This window comes from Microtus ochrogaster, unplaced genomic scaffold, assembly GCF_000317375.1.
Source record: "Microtus ochrogaster isolate Prairie Vole_2 unplaced genomic scaffold, MicOch1.0 UNK94, whole genome shotgun sequence".
Lineage (NCBI taxonomy): Eukaryota > Metazoa > Chordata > Mammalia > Rodentia > Cricetidae > Microtus > Microtus ochrogaster.
The window spans coordinates 587,393-598,247 of record NW_004949192.1 but is presented as its reverse complement, the minus strand read 5'-3'; the positions used below and the strand labels follow the sequence as shown (position 1 = coordinate 598,247).

The 10,855-nt window shown below is 36.8% G+C and overlaps 1 long non-coding RNA gene across 1 annotated transcript in view; it reads right to left on the bottom strand.

The window, feature by feature from the left end:
• LOC101981174 overlaps window positions 1–10,855 on the bottom strand; it is a 274,159-nt gene that overhangs the window by 153,948 nt on the left and 109,356 nt on the right. Inside the window, exon 15 of the long non-coding RNA XR_003376706.1 lies at window positions 2,986–3,067. This is a non-coding gene — a long non-coding RNA (uncharacterized LOC101981174). The remainder of the gene's footprint in view (window positions 1–2,985; window positions 3,068–10,855) is intronic.

Sequence of the window (10,855 nt, the reverse complement as noted above, 5' to 3'; positions counted from 1 at the left end):
TAATCACATGTACTTTGCAGAAGAGTTTCAAAAATAAACATAACTTAAGTGTTATAGCGCACACAGATGATTGTTATCAGATTTTTTTTCTAAAATTGAACTGTACTTAAACTGTCTGGTATCAGACTCTCAAAGTAATTCTCAACATTCCTAATACCTCAACCCTTAAATACCCTTTCTTTTTTTGGCAGCATGTGCATATTATTTTTCGTGTGGGGAGCACATAATCTGCATGTCTATTTAAACTAGAGAAGGACTCCTTGAACTGATTCTCAGGTACCATTCATCCTCTAAACTATGTTTACATACAAAATACAAAAGAGGGAGGAGGGCAAAATAATAATTAGGATGTCTGAGTAGTCATCAGGTATCATATTATCAACTATATATCTAAAACTATAAAACATAAATCCATGAGCAAGTATATATATATGAAGCTTAAATAAACTTTTAACATCTTAGCTTCCTTCACCAAACAAAACCCCAATTACACATCTTAGAAGCCTTCTTTTAAGTTGCCTTTTATGTCTGTCCAAATGATTCTCAAAACATAAAGTCTATTTCTATTGATTGCTGTAACTCTCTCTATAGAAGTAGAAACATAACTCTTATTACTGAAGACAACATACACTTCAGATACATGGCCTAGTGGTCCCCAATCTGGAACTGACCTGAAAACTTCTTACCAAGCTTTCTGATAACAGCCTATGCCAAGCAAGCTTCCAAAAATCTTTCACAGCTCTGAAACCTGCAAATCACAACAACCACCAGAATGATACAATAAACCTAAGGATGCAATAGTGGCACTTACACCTTGATATTAACCAACAGCTCCCTGATTGTACGTTAGACCTGCTCAACTTTTAAAAAAAAAATGCATCCTGTTACTAGAAATGTAGCTGACCACCAAGCACTAATGTAGTTAATATTTTTAGAGGAGAAACTAATAATCTTTACAGTTTTACTAAAGCATTATACTCTTTAGTAACCATATAAGCATTTTTATTATATCTATAGATGAGTATGGATTTCACCCTCATGAAGGAAACTTCTCTTTTAACACAGTGAAAGGTCATTGTAGAAGATCACATCCTATCCATATGCAGAAATGTGGAACTTGGTTCATTTGGATAAATTTATAAAACACTTCTCCAATAAAGGATAAGAGAATTTTATAAAAGAAGTCTCAGAATGCTTATAGAGTAAAAGGAACAAGGAGTTTTCTCTGACATTTTAAATCCTAGGAGGATGCATTTGACTGTCGATTTGAAAGCAAACACAGGGAGGTGTTGAGAGTGTGTGAAATGAGGAAATGGAAAGGAGAAATGATATAAGTATGTTATCACCACAAAATTTAAAGCAACGATCAATAATAGCATTTATGTAAAGGTTTTGGTAAAATATTGTATAAAGTAAGCAAATCCTGGGATGCTAAAGATCTTTCAAAACCATACATTGAAGATTTCTTGACTTAAACAGAATATCTTATACTCAGTGTGATCAATAGGCCCACCATATGAGTATCATCTAAATTATTTATTACTATTATTATTATTATTATTAGTGTGATCAATAGGCCCACCATATGAGTATCATCTAAATTATTTATTACTATTATTATTATTTATTATTATTATAGAAACCCATGAAGAAAACCTAAAATTTTAGGGCATATTTCCAGAAACTGAGCATATACATGAATCCTCAGATGTTTTCACAGTTGGAGTTTGTTTTTAGATTTATTTGATTGTAACTATTTCCTGTTTCTTCCCTCTTTTAGTAATAAATTATTAAGTTATTTGTTATTTTATAGGAGCCAAGGGTTCCAAGACATTTGATTTTAAAAAACTTTTGGGTCATAAAAAAATTGAATATAATAAAGAGACTGAAATTCTAAGTGTTTCAAAGTTTACATTCTGGGACATTAAAAGTTAGAATATCTATAATGCAATTATGATATTAATACATGATCTTGAGAATTACAAGAAAGGAAACACTATGGCTTAAAAGTAACATGTTTGTATCTCAAATTTAGAAAAGATAAATTGTGATGGGCAATTTCATACTATATGGTTCATACCTAAGGCATTCATATGGGAAACAATAATTAAAATAATTGGATCTAAATGATAAGTAAATAAACTATTATAGAAGGAGGATTATAGTGTGATTTCAAATGTATTTTAATTAATAAAGGTTACTTGAAGATCAGAAAGGATAAGAGCTCCATGGGTCAGCCTTACAAACCATGAAGTGGTTACACACACTTTAAATCCTAGTAAACACAGTAGTTGCTATAGAAACTGGGAAGTGCATGGCTTTAATCCCAGTGGTGCACACCTTTAATCCCAGCACCAGAGAGGATTATAAAATGGGAAGAGACAGTTCTCAGACACAGTCTCATTCTGAGATTCATTAAGGCAGGATCACCATTTTGGACTGAGGTCGATGTAAGAGTCAGTGACTGGCTGTTTTGCTTCTCAGATCTTCAGATTGAACCCCAGTTTATCTCTCTGAGCTCTTTTAAATCACGTGTTAAGGATGGGAAATTGGAATAGAGTTCATGTTGAGTGAGTGCACTATTGGGTAAATATATAAAAATTGCAAGGAATAAATTAAATAAAAATTACAAAATAATAAAAGGTCACATATCAATTTTTGATGATTACACTTCTAAACTATGATCCCCCTGAGGGGTCTGTAGCAATATTGTCTTGAGGCAAAATATTGATCTGGGTGTATATGTAATTGAAAATTAACCTTAAAATAATTTGATTAACTCCAGTGAAAGAAATATTAACATTTCCAGATTACAGTAATAATTATAAGAATAATGTGAGTATATAGCGAATTCTTACAAACATACCATATGTCTGCATCCATTTGAATATAGCTTAACTTTCTTATAAAGGAAGAGTGTAAGTATCCTTCACTATATACTTGATAGAAAAGTTCTTCCCATGGGAATATGGACATGCTCCTTACCTTGCTTGATCTCAAATACTGGAGTGTGCAGACAGGGAAGGGTAAACAAATGTATTTTCCACACAGTAGAAACAATATGTACCTACAAAGAGAATTAGATTAGAACATAGACTACATGCAATTTTTAATGGAAGCAGAATGGAAACAAAGCGGAAGTTACAGTTACATTCTCTGCTCCCAGATAGTCATTCAGTACTGGGCAAAAGAAGATTATCACAAGACCCCATCCCCAATCCGGAATAAAGGTACACTTAAACGTTGAAAGCAAATGAAAAATCGGTTTCTTCCAAAGGAGTATCACAGCACATACAAACCACCCTTAAGAGAGGATTCAAAGCACAACAGTAGGTGGCACACATACAAAACACTAAATGACATTTTTGGAGATTCTTTGTCTCATCATTCTTGGCAGCAATTCTTTTATCCTTATATGTCCTTTGCTTATATGTAATAATTTATGGTTCTGTTTACTTGAACATATGTGTCTTTGCATCTGTGTGTTTCTTGTGCTATTCTTTGGCAATTTTTCTTCTGTTTATTTCTTTGTCCTATTCTGATGGTTTTACTTATTATTATTATTATTATTATTATTATTATTATTATTGATATTTTATTATTATCACTACTATCATTATTACATGCATGTGTATATTCATTGAGAGAAACAAAGAAAGAGTGTAGATTTGGGCAGGTGGGAATGTGGGGAATATCATAAAGGAGTTGGAGGTCAGGAAACCATAGTCATTATATATTGTAGGGAACAAAATCTATCTTCAATAAAAAGAAAACATGCAAATAAAAATAGCATCAGCAAATGTTTCAGCTACAAGCTCTCAGAGTTTCAGGTTGCCATATAAGAGACGTACTTAAAGAAAATTATTCACACAGTAGGTCCATGAAGAGAATGTATGGAGCAGCAGGTCTCCTGTCTTGGTTAGCTACTGATGGCTGAGATGAATCCCATGCATTGCACATAAAGCCAAAATCCACAGCTGAATGAAAATGATGTATCTTACAGGGGACACAGCGGCTTAGGAAGCAGGAACACATTTCCTGCACAGGAAAAAGAAGCAGGTGACTCAGGCTGCATGTGGGAAATATTAGAAAGTACCTGCCTACGCTGGATTTCAATTGGCTCTGTCTCCTGGCAGGTTTCAGGAGCAATCCTCCTTCACTGACCAGTATGTTATAGTCAGGTCCTGGCTAGAACCAGGATCCAGCTGTGAGCTGGACTCCAGCCAGGAGCCTGACTGAAAAAACCCCTTTGTGAAGGGACTGATATTATCTCTGGTTGCCTCGGATTGGATAAGTGTGTGATATCATCTAGAGAATGGATTTGGGCCAATCACTAGACAGATCTCAAAGCTACCAATGGAAATCAAGGGCCTGCTGTAACTATGGAGATTTCATTTGAGCTGCTTTTTCATGTCTCTCTCCCCCTCCCTGTATGTTACCACAGAAACAGGGAAACTGAAACTAGAAAGAAAGAAAAATGTAATTTAGCATGAAATGTGGCTGCAATTGATAATAGAGGAAAACAATCAGAGGTGCCTGGGCATGAGTATGCCTGGCTCCTTAGGAATATATCCTGGCTTCCTATAAGAAAGCCTGCATTTTTGAATGAGCCCTTCTGTGACTCTGGGCAGTCAAGTGCAGCTTTCTGCTGAATATTTGCCATCTGCCTATGACAATTTTCATAACTGCTATGAATGTACATAAGCCATCACATGGAACTGGAACCATTAGTGTGACGTGCAAAACGATGATTAGATTAATGAAGAATTGGAGAATTCTATCCCTGGTCAAGCAATGTACCATAAAAAAATAAGATGTATTGTGAAAAGTGGAACTTTCAAAATATCCTTGTGTGTGTGCGTGTATGCATGTGTGTGTATGTGTGTGTGTGTGCATGTGCACATGCAGTTATGATGTGAGGAGCACAAGTGTACATACAGGAAACATACAGAGGACAAATTCTATTTTCTCTGTTGCCTTTTTTTAAAATATGCCTTATTTAATATAATTATATTAATATTTTGTGTTTCTAAAGCCCACCACCCATAACATAATCTAAAATCTTCCCCTACCTATAACATCACTATTGTGTCATAATTTGAAGAACTCTCTATTTTCTTTGTGTGTATGTGTTTGTGTATGTATCTGTGAGTACTTGCATTTGTATGTGTGTGTGTCTGTGTGCATTTGTGTATGCAAGTGTGTGTTCTGCTTTCTTATTTTTATCTTTGTGATTATAATTTAATTACAACATATAATCTTTCCTGTCTTCAAACCCTCCCACACACCAATTCATGCTTTCCTTCAAATTCATAGTTTCTTTTTCACTAATTGGTTTTGCATGCATATATGTATACACATATATATTATTAAATATAAACTGATCAGTAAGTCTAATGCTAACTGCATGTATGTTTTCAAACTTGACTTTTGGTAGAAGACAAATAATTGGTGTGCTCTTCCCTGGGAAAGCCACATCTTTCATTTCCAGCTTTTCTCAGTGGCCTATAATTGTTTGTGTAAAATTGAGACCTGGTGGAATTTTGTTGGACTGTTTAACACATTAATTGCTGTCATCCTTATTGATCTCATTTTCATATAGTCATATTGTGGAGAGTTTATAGGTGGAGCTTCTGATATTAATGGGACATAAGATATCAAAGCATACTCCTTGATCTTCTGACTCCTCACAACTTTTCTGCTCACTTCACTGCAATGTTCTATGAGCACTAGGTATAGAAGTGTTTGTAGATGCATCCATTATGATTGTACAAGCTTCTAAAGGAGAAAAACAATCTAAAGTCCTAAATAGCTATAATGGCTATGAACCACATCAAAGAACAGTATGGCACAATAACCTTAAGTGTGTAATAGTAGCACATGTATCTGGGTTGTATCCAATGCCTGTCTATTTGTGCTTATGACCTGCTCAACATTAGGGAGATAACACTTGCTATTGGAAATCTTGTTAATCACACAGTGGTGATTACATTATACATTATAGGAAGGGAGGAGAATTAATATCTATAAATTATTATTGCAACTTAGCAACTCATGCAAATTTGTCCTCATACACTGAGATAAATGTAGGCTTCTCTCATCATGAAGAAATTCTCCATTGTACCAGAGATATCATTTCTGAAAACAATAACCAGCCAATATATAGGGTTATGGAGCCCAGGCTCCCTAATATTTAGTAGAAACTGAGTTCATTTGGGGCTGCCTGTGCCTTCATGGATATGTGGAACTCCCCTGGACACTGAGTATTTTCATAGATCAAACATTACAGAAGAAAATAAATTCTTCCTTCTTGAGCAGTTCAACAAATGCCTATGACTCCTAAAATAGGATTAACACTTCATCAGTTCCTGTAACAGCCATCCTGAGAATTTGGATAGCTTGATCTGATAAGAATCATGTACATGCAGTTTTATCTTCTTGAAACTCATATGTACAACTTTGCTATTATATTAAAAAATGCAATTTTGACACAAATATCTACTATGTTGGGTTGCTTAAGCAGTTACTTTTACTAAAATTCACCAAGTGATCTAGTTTGGCAAGACGGGAAAATTCAGAGATCTGTCACTATCAATCATGCATTGGGATTGCATGCCCAGAATACTATTCCTGGATATTTACCTGTGTATTCTAGAAATAAATTCAGATGTTCATAATTTCAAAGTAGGTATGCTACTGACTGAGACAACTTCTGACCCAGGAATATTTTACCCTAAAGAAGAAATAAATCCATTGAATATAATTCAAGTACCATAAGGATATTTACTCTGTGTAAGCAATAATGCAAATTTGTGAGCTAATGCCCTACATTTATTAGTATAACTTTAAAAATAACCTTGATAAAGAACTTGGGACACCAAGAGTCATCTGTTATGAGCAAGTGTCAAGTGACATCAAGGTTTCAAAACCAATGAGATATCAAATCAAATAAAAGTCAATATTTTACATAGAATAAATCTACTAGCACCAATTATTTCTTCCACATATCACTATGGGGTACTGTGTCATGGACAGGAAGCAGTAACTCTTATACAGTGAATTCCTTATTTCAACACCAATGATTTTGTTGGTGAATCTGACTCCTTCTGTTCTACTCTACCCATGTTAAAAGTCCAGTGAGATCATATACTCTAGTGCTACACTAATATTTAGATTGATTTTCTGGGATATAACTGTGACTCTATTTCCTTCTGGGATCTTCGTGCCAACTGCTACCTTCAATCCATGAGACCTAAATGCTGGTAGAAGTCTTAAGTATGCAAATCTTCACACCCATATTATTTATATTCACAGAAGAAAATATTGACTAGTCTGGAGACATAATTTACACTGACCCTGGGCTAATCTCCACTGTCTTCTCCTGTACTGATTAATACTAGATGCCTTCTGTGAAATTCTAATTACAGACCACAGTTTCCCCACCCTCCATGCTACCATTCTTTCCCACACCTCCTTTCTAACCGCCTGTATCCACTCCTCCTCTATATCCTTTCAGAAATGGGCAGGCCTCCCATGGGAATCAACAAAGTATGTCATATCAAGTTGAGGCAGGACCAAGCATCAAGGTTGGGCAAAGTAACCAAGCTTGGGGATATGGTTTCCCTAATCAAGCTCAAGTACCAGATACAGGTCCTGATCCCACTGTTCAGATCCCTACAAACAGAACAAACTACACAACTGCCACACACATGGAGAAAGCCTAGGCTGATCCCATGTAGCTTTCTTGCTATCAGCCCAGAGTTCATTAACTCACAGGAGCTCAGGTCCACTGTCTGTGGGTTCCCCTGTCTTGACCTTAACCCCTGACTCATACACTTTTCCTCTCTCTCTTCAACAAGATACCTGGACATTGACCTGGTGCTTGGCTGTGATCAATGAATATACTACCATATGTTACTAGATTACCATATATTAGATACCATATTTTACTAGAATAGTATATGTTACTAGCTCTAGTAACCATATGTTACTAGTATGTAACATATACTAGATACCATATGTTACTAGAATATACTACCATATGTTACTAGCTCTCTGATGACAATTACGATAGTTGCAGTCTGATTACAAGAGACCAGTTCAGACACCCTCTCTATTATTGCTAAGAGTCTTAGCTGGGGTCATTCATGAGACCTTTTGTGACATCAGATTTCTCCCTAATCCTAAAATGCTCCCTCATCAAGATATCTCTCTCATTATTCTCTCCATTCATCCCGCTCCAAGCCCACTCAACCTGAATCCTCATATTCCCATACCTCCACACTGATCACCCCCAGTTTCTTGGGAGATCTCTTCTATTTCCCCTTCCCAGGGAAAATCCATGTATCTCTCTTTGGGCCCTCACTGTTACTTAGCCTCATTGAGTCTGTGGATTGTAGCCTGGTTTTCCTTTACTTTACACCTAACATCCATTTTGAAGTGAATATATACTACGAGGTAGGAAGTAGCCTTGAATGCATTGGCATAGCAGACAATGTCCTGAATATAACACTAAGATCAACAATTAATAGGTGGGTCCTCCTGAAACTGAAAAGCTTCTGTAAGGCAAAGAATACTGTCAGTAAGATAAAATGACAGAGTACAGAATGAAAAAGATTTTAACTAACCCTACATCTGACAGAGCACTGATCAAAATATATAAAGAATTTAATAGGCTTGACATCAAAATATCAAATAATCCAGTTATAACTGGGGTATAGGTTAATTTTTGTGGTGGAATAAGTCTTCTGTACACTATGAAGATATACTGCATTCATTGATAATAATAAATGGATTGAATGATGGCAAGGAAGAAGGTTCAAGGCAGAGACAATGCTGAAAAAAGAAGGGCTGACTTTGATACACACCATCAGATGCAAGTAAGCAAGGTGAGAAGTGTGTACATGACATAAACGAGACTCAGGGCATCACATAAATAAATACAAATGGCTTAATTTAACTTGTAAGAGATAGAATTAGCTACAAACAAGCCTTACATACTGGTGAGAATTCAAAATTAACATTATCTTTGTAGTTATTTGGGGAGTGGTTACTGAGACAGAAAGGCCCAACTCCAGTATGTCTTATTCCCCATATCATCAACAGCATCATTGATTTCCAAAACTCATCTGCAGTTTAGGTTTATGCTTGCAACTACCACAAATAAGACAAACACCACTTCATATGGAGAGAAATGCAAAGCATTTCTACCACTCCTGCTAAATATGTTCAAAAGAGCAACCTATCTATATTCCAACAAGATAAGCTCTCAGAAACCAGTAAGGTTATTGTCCTTACCTACACCGCATAGACAACACAATAATTACAGCAGGGTGTACTTTCAACCAAATGCTGAAGCAGAATGTCTTTTTCTAGCAAGACTGATTGCTTTCTTATAAAGGAACAGATGGAGGCATCATTACATACTCTAGTCTCTCTCTGAGTCCCTGTTGGCACAGGGCAGAAATGCATGAAATAGGTGCGAAGAATAGGCCACAAAATCAGATTAGCGTCCTCTGACTTATCCTACATATGCAGGAAAACAGTGAACAAGCCAGATAGGAAGATCCTTCAAAACCATTCTAGCAAAATTCCCCATGATGTTGTATGACCTAAAAGATATACCTGTATAACGTATTAAGTTTTAAAAAAAGTCCAAAAAGGTATTTAATGTAACACTTGCATTACTCTTGGTACAGTTCACACACCATTGTACTGTATGTGAGCCAGGCAAGAGCCTGGAGATTGAAAAAAAAAACACAAGAGACCTGGGTCATTCCAAAAGAGATCAGCTGAAGGTCATTTATTCAAATTTCGGGAAAAACCTTAAATACCTAGCTGCTACACAATGGAATATCCCCCAGGCAGGTGGGAAATTACCATGCCCAAGGTGGAGTCAACAATGCCCTATAGCTAATCACCAGGTGAGGTAGAGGGAGCACAGGAACAAGCAGAATGTTTTAGCTGGCTGACCAGAAACTATCTTCAAGTGGAACCCCAGGAGCAAGGCTAGATTCATGGACGCTACAGGTCTCCCTTTTACATAAATTATATGACTAGGCCTGTCTTAGGTAGCATTGGATGTCAGGCAATACCCCTTACCCATCATGGGAAAGCATCCAGGTCAAAACACAGTTCCTGTCTTAGGTTGGGGCAGCACCCCCCCCCAGAAAAACCTTTCTTGTCATTGGCTCACTAGTCACCCATCACTGAGTTCAACCAGATTTGCAGTGAAAGATTCTCCGGGTCAATAGCTAAGAGGACTCGCCAAGTGCTGACACTGACCTGAGCTTGCCTTTGGCTCTGACACCATGAAAGGATGAAGATGATGTTCCAGTTCATGTAAGCACTCCTTAAGGAGGCTGTGCCTGCTCAAACCTTAATAAGTCTGCCCAAATTTAACTGCAACGTTCATTTGTAAATTTAGCTCTATTTGAGTGGGTAAGGCATTTGCCACCTGCCCTGATAAGGTATTAATTATGCTATCAGAAGCCAGCTCTCTGGCAGCCACAGCAGTGGCTGCCATTATCATGGTATGGGTTGATAGTGGAAAGATCCTTGGCACTCGGACCACCACAGGTGGTCCTACTCAGGATCTCAGCAACTCTTCAGTTGACAAGCCAGTGTCTATTTGATCTCTTGGCTCTGTCCTATCTTCAGGCTTCTGGACATAAAAATCCACAGCATGCACCAGATGCTCGGATACCCATATTGGACTGTCAGCATTCTGTTGGAAAATACAAACAGCCCCTACTCCCCACTTCAGTACGGGATCTGGACCACGCCAAGTGCCATCTGCTAGATTCTTCCACTTGACATGAGTACCATATGTTACTAGATTACCATATATTAGATA